General features: G+C 34.6%; 1 long non-coding RNA gene across 1 annotated transcript; it reads right to left on the bottom strand.

Annotated features, from left to right (window-relative positions):
- Positions 1–9,916: 9,916 nt before the first annotated feature.
- On the bottom strand, positions 9,917–11,831 carry LOC147032363 (uncharacterized). The gene is made up of 4 exons (XR_015055131.1): positions 11,050–11,831; positions 10,787–10,945; positions 10,307–10,364; positions 9,917–10,082 (listed from the first exon to the last, which is right to left on the bottom strand). It is a non-coding gene; the product is annotated as an uncharacterized LOC147032363 (long non-coding RNA).
- Between the last annotated feature and the right edge of the window lie 456 nt (positions 11,832–12,287).

Raw genomic sequence — 12,287 nt, 5'->3', positions numbered from 1 at the left:
ATTTCAGTTTAAGTAAAGTTTTACTTTATAAATATGCTAGACTTTCCTGATTCTCCATATGACAAATTTGAGAATTGTCCTGCGTGTGAAAGACGGGGATTAAACACAGAGTCAAAAGCCTATAAACAATGTATATTCTGTGATTATCTTCTAATTAATGATAATAAAAAATATAAAAAGGAAAATAATTCTTTTAGATTTACACCAAAAATGAATTACTTTACAAGATTGATTAGAGAAATGAATGTAAAGTATGAGGATGATAACACACCTTTCCTTACAAGGGAAGAAACTGAACGTATAAGAGAAATGTTCAAAGGATTGTTGTTGTATATTATTCATGGATGTAATTTTCAGGGAAATATCAACACAAGATATTGTATAAATAAAATAATGGATTATCTTGAAATTAAACCTGAACTTAGGATAAAATATAGAGTTTCTAAAAAAGCCAATAATAAATTAAATAACCTGTTTTTCAAATATATAAATGAATGATTTTTTACCTATTTGGGAAAATAAGATAAAATTTAACAACCATAAAAATCTCCCAAATTCATTAAGATGTCTCATAGTTGGTTCAAGTGGATGTGGAAAAACCTGCTTACTTTTAAAAATGCTCCTCACTCCCAACTTTTTAGATTATGACAATTTAATAATTTTCACAAAGTCGAGTTTTCAACCAGAGTATCAACTACTCTCACAAGGTTTTAATGCTGGTCTTCAAAAAGAAGATATAATCGGTTTATTTAAACGTCAAAAAACCTAAATGATTATAACATTGAAGATATAATTCAACTATTTTGTGATACACAGAGATGTAAAAAGAAATCAAATCCTATAACTTGTATTCTTAGTGATAATACGGATGATATACCGTCTCCCCAAGATTTGGATAAATCAAAAAAGAACCTCGTTATCTTTGATGATTGTGTTAATGAGAGAAACCAAACGGTAATGGACAGCTACTACACAAGAGGGAGACATTCTTCTTGTAATTGTATTTATCTTAGTCAATCGTACTTTCAACTTCCTCGTCGTTCCATCAGAAACAATGCTAATACTTTTATTTTATTCAAGTTAAATTCAATAGATATCAATAATTTTTGGAGAGATAATTGTTCTACATTATGTAGTAAAAAGAAATTTGAGGATTATATGAAGCACACGACTGAAAAATATAAATATATTGTTGTGAAACAAGATGAGATATTAAGGGATATATTTTTTGTTTTATAAACAATTACATATATAAATGACAACTATTATTATAAATCTTGTGGGTAAATCTGCTTCTGGAAAAAACTTTCATAAATCAAGGTTCTTGTGTAGTACAAATGAGAATATTGTAAATTTACTTAAAAAACACCGCGTGATACGCATTGTATCAACAACAACTAGAGCAATAAGACCTGGAGAAGTAAAAGGTGAAGATTATCACTATATTTCAGTGGAGGAACATATGCGATTGAGGAATGAAGGTCAAATGTTTGAGGAGGTTTCTCTTGGTACAACAAAATATTCACATTGTAAGAGTGAGTTAAGGAAACTAAAATCTGGTGGTGTTGGGATATTAGAAACTAATCCAGAAGGAACGAGACAAATTATTAAACATCTGAGTGGAGTGAAGATTTTATCATTCGGTTTTGATGTTGATGAAGAAACTCAACGCAAACGTATGAAAAGCAGAGATGCAAGTATTAGTGAAGAAGAAATTACAACTCGCATTAATGTTAATAAAGAATTTGATGAAATATTTAAAGAAAAGGATTTATTTGAACACATCTACTTGAATGATGAAGAAAAGGAAAATTTCCCTGTTGATCTTTACAATTCATTAAATGATATTTTACAATAAATAAATGGATGTAAAAGAAAGAGCAAGAAGATTTAAGGAACATCAAGAGTTGGTTTCAAAAGTTGTAAAACAACAGGAAGACATAAAGAAGAAACGCAGACAGAAACTAACGGGCGAAGAAGCATTTGAAAGAAAACAAGAGAAATTTTTTAAACCACTTTTAAAAACTTCCCAAGAAAAAATGAAAGATGTTTCCACAGTTCCCACAGTAGAATATACTCCCAGAAAGCTCCAAATGTTGAAAGATTTCAGTCAAATGACGGAGGAAGAATTAGAGCATATTGGAGAATTAGAACATGATGAAGGTTTATTTCAACAACTGGAAGAGATTAATCAGCCGCCTGATTATATTGTGAATGCTGTTCAAAACAATGAATATTCAGCGGATTCAAAAACCAAAGCAGGACTCATTCCAACAGAACAACCAGCAATATTTCATCTTGTTCAAGAAAAGGTATTGATATTTAATGATGAATTAAGGTTCTTAAGTTCTGCTCAACCCCTGTTAAACTAACTCCGAGATTAATGTTTCTTCTCACAAAAGATGGAAGACAAGGTTCAACTGTGAAGGATGAATCAAAGTATATTGATAAACCATTGGATATGGAAAATAATGATGATAGAGTATATATTGATTTGCTGAACACTCTAAATTATAAGGTTATTCTTTCTGGTAAAAGTAGGAAGAATGAGAAGGAGAAACACATTATTCAGGCTTTAAGTATCCTTGGTTCAGGTGTTAGTTTTCTTCCAAATGACCCATCGCAATTAGTTAATAGACTGTTATTGTTGTTAAGCAGTCAGAAGGCTGGAAATAACAATTGTTTTAATGAAGCATCAGCCATTTTAGACCAGTTGATGAACATGAAAATAATTAATAAATATCAATATAAAGACATTTTATCTCATATTAAATAAGATGAGAAGCACAATCCTTAGTTTCAATTTCACAACAAGCGACCACACATCTTCATTCCCATACCCACTACAACTTGACACAACAAAAGAATATGAGGCATCTTTATTGTCCATGGAAACTTATAATACCTTATTTAATATAACTGATAAAAATGACAAGTTTAGTTATAATCCCGGAAGTGGATACAAAACGATAACAGTCTCACCCGGAGCATATGAGATTTCTCAAATATCTTCCGAAATTGCTCGTCTTATGAAAGAACAGGGTGATGAACCAAAAATATTGTTATAAACATTCAAAAACATACTTCAAAATCAACGATTAAAGTTAAAAATAACTACAAGGTTGATTTCACAATTGATAATTCATTTAGAGAGTTATTGGGATTCTCCTCAAAAAGATTGAAACTAATGGGACGTATTACAGTGATAATGTCATTCAAATATCCTCAGGAATAAATTCGGTGTTAATTCACTTTGATTTGATTGATGGTGCTTATAATGATGGAAAAAAACAAATACAATATTTTCATTCAGTGCATACTCAACCCCAATTGGTTATAAATTTAATATGGAACCTAAAAATTTGGTTTATCTACCTGTGTCAGGAAAAACCATACACAGAGTAAATTTTAGGATAACCGACCAAGATAATCGTGTGATTTCTTTTAATGGAGAAGTTATATCCATCAGAATTCACCTACGTGAAGTTTTCCAATAAATAAATACGATGGTTATTGTGAGGAAACACGAGTTGGGAAAATATAAAATAATTACAGGGGATGGGATGTTCCTTTCCCCATACTACAAGGGTGAAGGTATGTATCTTGGTAGAGGATACTATAAACCTAAGAGACAAAGGGGTGTTGGACATCAATTTAGAGGAGATGGGATAATTGATACTCTCATGGGTATTGGTTCAACTATTCTTAAACATAAAGATCTAATTGGTTCAACTGCTTCTGCTGTGGGAAATGTAGCAGGTGCTGTAAAGAGTATAAAAGATGCTCAGAAGGAATCTCATAAATTACAAGCAATAAAAGAAATTAAGAAAGGCAAAACTCAGTTGTCCCCCAAGAACGACAGAAAATAATTCAAATACTTGGATCAGGGTTTCAAAAGTTTTAACATCTTTTTCCTAAATAAATACAAGTATGGAAGCAATTGATAGTATCTATGATTTGGATGATACTATTATTATCTCAAACTCCACTAAAAAAGAAGATTACTTCAAGGTAAATGCAATAACTGGAACAGACTGGAATACGAATGGTACAAAAAGTTTTGAAATAAATAATCAACAAACCTATTTGAATCTCTCCGAAAGTTTCTTGTTGTGTAAATTTAAATTCACTAAAGCTGGGAATAACACAAACGCTACACTTGTAAATGATTTCTTCTGGAAAATGTTTGATAGTGTGCGTTTGTATATTGGAACACAAGAAGTTGAAGCGGTTGATTATGTCTCTGCTGTATCTGAAATGATAAAATTTACACTCTATACATTCAGTGATAGAATGGGAAAGGGGTCTGTCGAAGGTTTTATTCCTGATATGTCAACGGGAACAAACACAGACCCTGGATATATTCAAAGGAAAGGAGCGTATAATGATGATACAAAAGCAGAAAATAGTTTTACTGTGGCGGTTCCTCTTAAAGGTATATTTGGATTTTGTGATCATGATAAAGTTCTGTATGGTCTTAAAATTAGATTTCAACTACAAAGGAATGATAATGAAAATAGATTGCTTTTTGGTGTTGGTAATGCTTTTGGTGATCAGAATAAATTTGTAATTGAGGAGATGAGTTGGTATATCAGTGAATATACTCCTAATCTTAAAACAGAAGAGATGTTGAATCGAAGACTTAACTCAAAGAAACCACTCAGTGTATCATACCTCAAAAGAAGATGTCAACACGTTAAACTCAATCAAACTACTTACACGTGGAATTTGGGTGTTCTGGAAGGAAAGCCACGATATCTGTGGATCATTTTTAAAAAGCCAGATGGTGATACTGCGACTGATAAGAATAATGCATTGAGTGATAATGCTAAGGTGAAACAACTTCGCGTTTCTCTAGATGGAACATTTTATCCACGAGATAGATTGGAAATTAATTGGGAAAAAATGATTTTGCTGAAGCATACAAGTCTTACCAAAAGGTGTGTGAAAGTAATGGAAATAAAGAACCTATTTTGGATATGACAGCATTTAAAAGTTTGTATACAATCTATGCGTTTGACCTGAGCGCGCAAAAGGAAACTATAAAGTCTAATCGAGTGGATACTTCCCTATACATTGAAAGAGGAGAGAGTGAAGAAGTTGATACATATTGTTTGCTTTTGGAAGAAACAGAATTGCAGATTAATACAGATAATGGTGTGATGATTAGTCTCACATAATTTTTTGTTAAATAAATGAGTGGCAAAGTACCAACTGGGGTATATGTTAATCAAATCAATCTTCATAAACTATCATCTTGTGTTCAAAATCAAAAGCCTTGTACGATTAACGTTAATACAATTCAGAGAAAAGGAGCAGTAAGAATTGATGTTTTGCTCACAAGAGAACAGGTTAAAATCTTGAATGACACTGGCTCACTTAAAATTAAAATGACAAAACCAATGTTGAAAAAATATTCAATAAGAGAGACGAGTGGAGGATTTCTCCCATTTCTAATTCCTTTATTTGCTGGTTTAAGTGCGGTTGGAGCATTGACGGGTGGTATTTCAACAGCGGTGAAAACTGCCAACGAAAGGAAGGCTCAACTCCAGGCTCAAAAAGAATTGGAAAGACATAACAAAGAGTTGGAGAAACAAATTAGTGGAAGTGGCGTAATTGTAGATTTTGCTGAAAAACTTGAAGGTCTGCCTGATAAAGCGAGATTGTTAGTTGGAGATATGCTTTCTTCTATTGCACAAGCAGGTGTAAAATTAACGAAAAGAGGTAATGGATTATATCTTTCTAATAAATAAATGAGCATTGATGAGTGGTTGAAAGAATTTGGAAAGAATACAACATCAAATTTACAACTTGCCAAATATTGTAAGAAATTAAAAATTCAAAATGTGGTTATTTGTATGAGAGATGAATTAACAAATGTGCCGAAACATACAAAGAATATTATTATGAACTTAGAAGATAATAATGGGAACGGTTCTCATTGGGTTTGTATTTTTAATAATCAAGACAAATATTATTTTGATAGTTTTGGTCTTCCACCACCTGTTGAAGTCATAAAATTCTTACAGAATGGTGTTTATCAAACATTTCAAGTCCAAGAATTAAATTCCAAGTGTTGTGGTCAATTATGTCTATATGTGTTATTTCAACTCAACAAAAATAAAAAATTTTATGATATTATTTTTAATCTAATATAAATGACTTATGTTGGTAAAGATGGTTCTATCTTTGGTGTATCTCAAGAACTGGATATTGATTTATCAAATTATTATACAAAGGCACAGGCTGAACGACATAAATATAATATAAACAAAAATATTAACATGAAAAATGCTTATAAATTAAAAAATTATTCAAGCCCAACTGACGCGAATGACTTGGTGAGATTAAGCGATTTATCACAATATATATACTTGAATAAAACGGCTGTGTATTCCAAAGATACAGAAGTGTTGATATTATCTCCAGGTCATACAGAATTCACAGTTCGAATTAAAATAAATTTTTATAAAGAAGGGCGTATCGTTTGTATGAGAATAGAACAATGGGGTATGATATGAATGATTTAGGGTATAATTGGTCATTTAAAATTAACCTCGAAGACCTGGAACAATTAAATCAGTCTCGTAAGGAAGAATATTATCCACTTGGTATCGAGAATGAGTTTTGTGGGTCCACGATTAGTAAACAACAAATAAAAGAATTTATTAAGGGTAAATATAATAATGGTTTTGCCCTTGTTTATCTCATGAAAACAGAAAAAACAGGATTATATATAATAAGTAAGGAAATACAAAATGATTTAACTATGGGAAGATGGGGAGGTGTTTCGTGCCATAATATTATTCTAACATATATTTCTAATACATAAATGACAGCAAGAAGGCTTCAAGAAAATTATCATTTCTGTGTCCAAGCATACCTTCAAGAAAAGGGTATTCGGTATTTTAATAAATATGTTCTACAACATAAGAATGAGGTATTTTCAATAAAAGATTGGCATTATGCTGATGTTGATAAACCGACAACTTTAGATTTAATTAGAATGTTAAATAATGAAAAAATTATAAAGTTAAGAAAAGGTAAGGCTCTTTTAGAAATTCAAAAGAAATTTTATTGGTTTCCTGTTGTAAAAAATTATTTTGGATACAGGAATAACAAGAAATCCTGATGAATATATGTATAATATTCTATGGGGTGTAAACGATTCAAGGATAGTAAGGGATGAGGAAGGAGTTGAAGAAGAGAGGGAAGAGGAGGAAAAGGAGAATGAGGAGAGGGAGAAGAAAGAGAAGGAGGAAAAGGAGAAGAAAGAGAAGGAGGAAAAAGAGAAGAGAGAGAAGGAGGAGAGGGAGAAGAAAGAGAAGGAGGAAAAAGAGAAGAGAGAGAGGGAGGAGAGGGAGGAAAGAGCGAGACAAAATAAATATCAAAATATGGAAACCAGTGAGATTCAAAAAAGATTGGCGGTATTACAGAAAATAACTCAACCCACCGAGGAGGAAAACAAAGAATTGACAAGTCTATTTGCAATATTTTCTTCAAGACTATTGACATCGTCAAGCTATTCATTTTAATTCAAGTTTTTTCTTAAATAAATGGAGGAGAGAGTGAAGGCATTTCTTAGGATTCTTTATGTTTTAAAAATTAAGATTCAAATGTGCATGTTGGAAACTAAAAGGTTTTTGCACTCTGCAGGACTTTTTCACATAAATAAATGAGTTATTGTCTCAAATGTAAAAAGAAAACTAATACTAAAAATATTTCATATATTAAAAGTAAAAATAACAGGGTTATCCAAAAAGGTATATGTTCGGTGTGTGGTTCAAAAAATCAATTTATCTCCAAACACAAACTCGGAGGAGATATACAAAAGTTTTTATCAGGAAGTAAATTTACAACTACTGGAATACCAGGGAATTACATCTTCCAGGGTATTCTTTCTGTGGTCCAGGCACAAACTTGGATAAAAGATTAGATGAGGCAGACAATCCTAAATCCTGGAGTAAACCAATCAATAGAGTTGATGAAGTGTGCATGAGACACGATATTGATTATGGGAATACCACAACGTTGGAAGAAAAGCATGAAGCCGATAGAGAAATGTTGTATAATTTGTCTCTGATACAAAATCCAACCTTGAGAGAAAAAGTTGATAGGTTCATCGTGAAGAAGATGATTAGTGCTAAATTGAAACTTGGACTTGGAAATTCAAAAACTCATAGGCTCTAATGATGCCATTAAGACTGAAGAGCAATTAGCTGATGAATTACATAAACCAATATTCACAAAGTTTCAGAGAAGGAAAGTTTATTCCAAGGAAGTTGATTATATCTGGTCTGCTGATTTGATTGAACTCAATAATGATAAGGGGTACAAGTATGCTTTAACCGTTATTGATTTGAGGAGTAGATATGCGTGGGTTGTCCCTTTAAAAAACAAAACAGGTAATACTCTTATGTTAGCTTTTCAACAGATATTTAATAAAAGTAAGAGAAAACCTAAAAAATTGTGGACTGATGAGGGTAGAGAGTTTTATAACAAGACATTTATGAATTTTCTAAAAAATAACAGTATTACATTATACAGTACCTTTAATGAAGGGAAGGCAGTTGTTGTTGAACGTTTTAATCGTACCTTAAAAGAGAGACTATATAAAAAATTCACACAACTCGGTTCACAACAATGGTTATCTTTTATTCAGGATATTGTGGATAAGTATAATGACACGATTCACACGTCAACGAATATGAAGCCATCAGAAACATTTACAAAATTAAAATATGAAAAAGAGATTAATGTCAGAAAACCTAAGTTCAAAGTTGGTGATATCGTAAGAATATATAGGTGGAAATCTCATTTTGAAAAGGGTTTTACTGAACGATGGACGAAAGAACTTTTTAAAATTGTTGATGTAATAGATACAGTTCCTTGGACTTATAAAATATATGATTTGGAAGGGGAAGAGATTTTAGGTTCATTTTATTCACAGGAATTACAAAAGACAAAGATAAATTGAAATTTTTTGACTCCGCCCCTTTTTGACTCCACCCACACAAGCCCCACCCACACAAACCCCGCCCACACAAGCCCCACACAAACCCACCACACACAAACCCCACACAAGCTCCAATAAATTGAAATTTTTTGACTCCACCCACACAAGCCCCACCCACATAAACCCCTCCTACACAAACCCCACACAAGCTCCACACAAGCTCCACACAAGCTCCACACAAGCTCCACACAAGCTCCACACACACACAAGCTCCACCCATATTCACATAATTAGTGATTAGTTAATTAGTTCCCCACACACAACATGTTTATTTAATTAAAAAATTATCCACCCATCCACACAAGCTCCACTCATCCACCCATCCACCCATCTCTCCACCCATCCATTGATCCACACAAACCTCATCCACATTCGCCCCTGCCCACATAAACCCTGCCCACATCAACCCCTCCCACATAAGTCCTGTCTACACAAGCTCCACACAAAAACTCCACACACATAAACCCTGTCCACATAAACCCCTCCCACACAAGCTCCACCCACATAAACCCCGCACACACATCCCGACCACACAAGACCCACCGAAGCCCCGCCCACATAAGCCCCACCCACATAAACCCCTCCCACACAAGCCCCACCCACATAAGCCCCGCCCACACACACGCCGCCCACACAAGCCCCACCGAAGCCCCGCCCACATAAACCCCTCCCACACAAGCCCCACCCACACAAGCCCCACCCACACGCCGCCCACACAAGCCCCACCGAAGCCCCGCCCACACAAGCCCCTCCCACACAAGCCCCACCCCCTCATCCCCCTGTGCGCCCCCACCTTTGACCCACCACCTCCTCATCCCACCCCCACCCTTCCCACACACACACATGGGGAGGGAGGGATGGGATGAGGGGTGATGGGTCATTGGGGGGCGCTACCCTCCCTTCATGTTTTGATCCTCTTCTTGTAATTCAGAATCAAGTAATTGTATACAAAACAAATATAATTTATTAATATTGAAAATATTAAATATTCATTTGCGAGAATGTATAATCTTTCCCAGCAATCTTCTCCAGATGTCTTGTGATTTCGAAACTCAGACACCATATTCTGTTTTGAAACAAAAAGTGGATAATAATTACATGGTAATATGAGTAAGCCTCGTTGACCACTGAATTAACACACCAGGAGGCCGACTCAGCCTGTCATCCTTTCAAGGTCAATAAAATTAATTCCAGTGTACTGACAAAACCGCGTTCAAACTAATAATGCAACCAACATTAGACGACATTCTAAAGAGAGAGTGATATTAATAATAATTCAGAAATATTTACCTCCAGAAAATCATGTGTTGTACAAGATTGCTTCAACAGCTGATGTTGTGCGATAGTGCTGAAAAAAAAAAAAAAATAAGTCAAGGGTATAGATGAAGAGACAGACAGACAGGGAAAGCAACACACACACACACACACACACACACACACACACACGCACACACACACACGCACACACGCACACACGCACACACGCACACACGCACACACGCACACACGCACACACACACACACACACACACACACACACGCACACACGCACACTCGCACACACGCACACACGCACACACCCACACACGCACACACACACACACACACACAGACACACATAGACACACGTGTCTCACCATTGGTTTAATTCATTCGAGATCAGAGACCAGTCATTATAAATCATTGATCTCTTCAATAAGAGCAGAGAGAGGTAGGTAGGAAGACAGACAGAGAGAGACACACACACACACACACACACACGTGTCTCACCATTGGTTTAATTCCTTCGAGATGATAGGACGTGATAAGACTTCGTGCCACTCATTGAAAATGTCTTTCAATTCTCTTCTAAAATCATTGATCTCTTCAATAAGAGTATTAATTTCATGAACCACGTCGTGATACGTAAACTCAATTTCTTCCAATGCCCTGTCAGGGAAAAAAAATATATATATATATATATATCAGAATTATCATGATTTAATTAATAATCATTTGCTTCATCGTTCAAAGAGAAAACCAAACAAACTTACCAACTCTGTAGTAAGCTTTTGCCTTCATCGGAAGAGAGATCATCCATGTCTCAGTTGTAAAAATGAAAATCCTGTCTGGCAGAAACTTTGTCTGGTGAATCACTTATAAGGCTACAATGAGGAAATTCCCTAAACATTGGGTGCGGCCACAGGAAATGACAGCTTGGAAAATAACTAGGCGGTTGTATGAATCATTTACAAAACATACTTAAAATGGTTTTGATTCAAATGTTTTCAGTTCGTGTTCTGAGATAAAATATAAACACGAGACCTTGTCTCACAGAATAGTTCCTATTTTTTCACAGCATGACTGTCTAAAACCACACAGCACGACCGTGTCAAAAAACACTTCCTCATTTTCACGGCATGAACTGAAAACATTTGAAACAAAACTTTTAATATGGCGTGGTTTATACACAAAAATGATTTGCAACTCGGGCGGTGGTCAGATGAGATCATAAAGAGAAGTTTATCATTTCGTAATGGCACAAAAGGGGTATCTTAAAAAATATAAAGATTCAAATGTTTTGTTTGTCAATATTTTAGATGGGGATTATTGTGCAAAGAAAATTAAACTATTGAAGGAATTTGAGAATGAACAAATCTTTATAGGTTCAATGAGTGAGCTGATCAACCTCCAGGTTAAAGGGGAGACAAATAAATATACCTTGGGATAGCCTGGTTATATATATACAAAGCCTGGTGTTGGCTTAGTGGTTAGGGTGGCGGCTTGGGATCCCAGTGTCCCGAGTTCGAATCCCGCTCAGCTGCTGAATTAACACCAGGGGTTGACTCAGCCTGTCATCCTTCCGAGGTCGGCGAAATGAGTACCAGTATACTGGTCCCGGTGTATGCCCCGGTTAGAATAGGTGTACCATATCCCTGTGTTGTAAGAGGCGTCCAGGAAGGGCATCCGACCATAAAACATTGCCTCACAAAAGCCAAACCCCTGCACAGCAGGGAAAAACGGATAAAAAGGGGGTTTATTTTTAGGGGAAAAAAGGGAATCGCTGAAAATCCCCATTCATTTACATGGGGAAAAGTGAGCTAGAACCAGTATATTCACCCTACTCATATATATATATATATATATATACATATATATATACATATATATATATATATATATATATATATATATATATATATATATATATATATATATATATATATATATATATATATATATATATATATATATATATATATAAGCCTGGTGTTGGCGCAGTGGTTAGGGC

Source organism: Eptatretus burgeri, chromosome 2 (genome assembly GCF_056783735.1).
Source record: "Eptatretus burgeri isolate ZD-2024b chromosome 2, Ebu_testis_v1, whole genome shotgun sequence".
NCBI lineage: Eukaryota > Metazoa > Chordata > Myxini > Myxiniformes > Myxinidae > Eptatretus > Eptatretus burgeri.
This window is presented reverse-complemented; position numbering and strand designations above follow the sequence as displayed.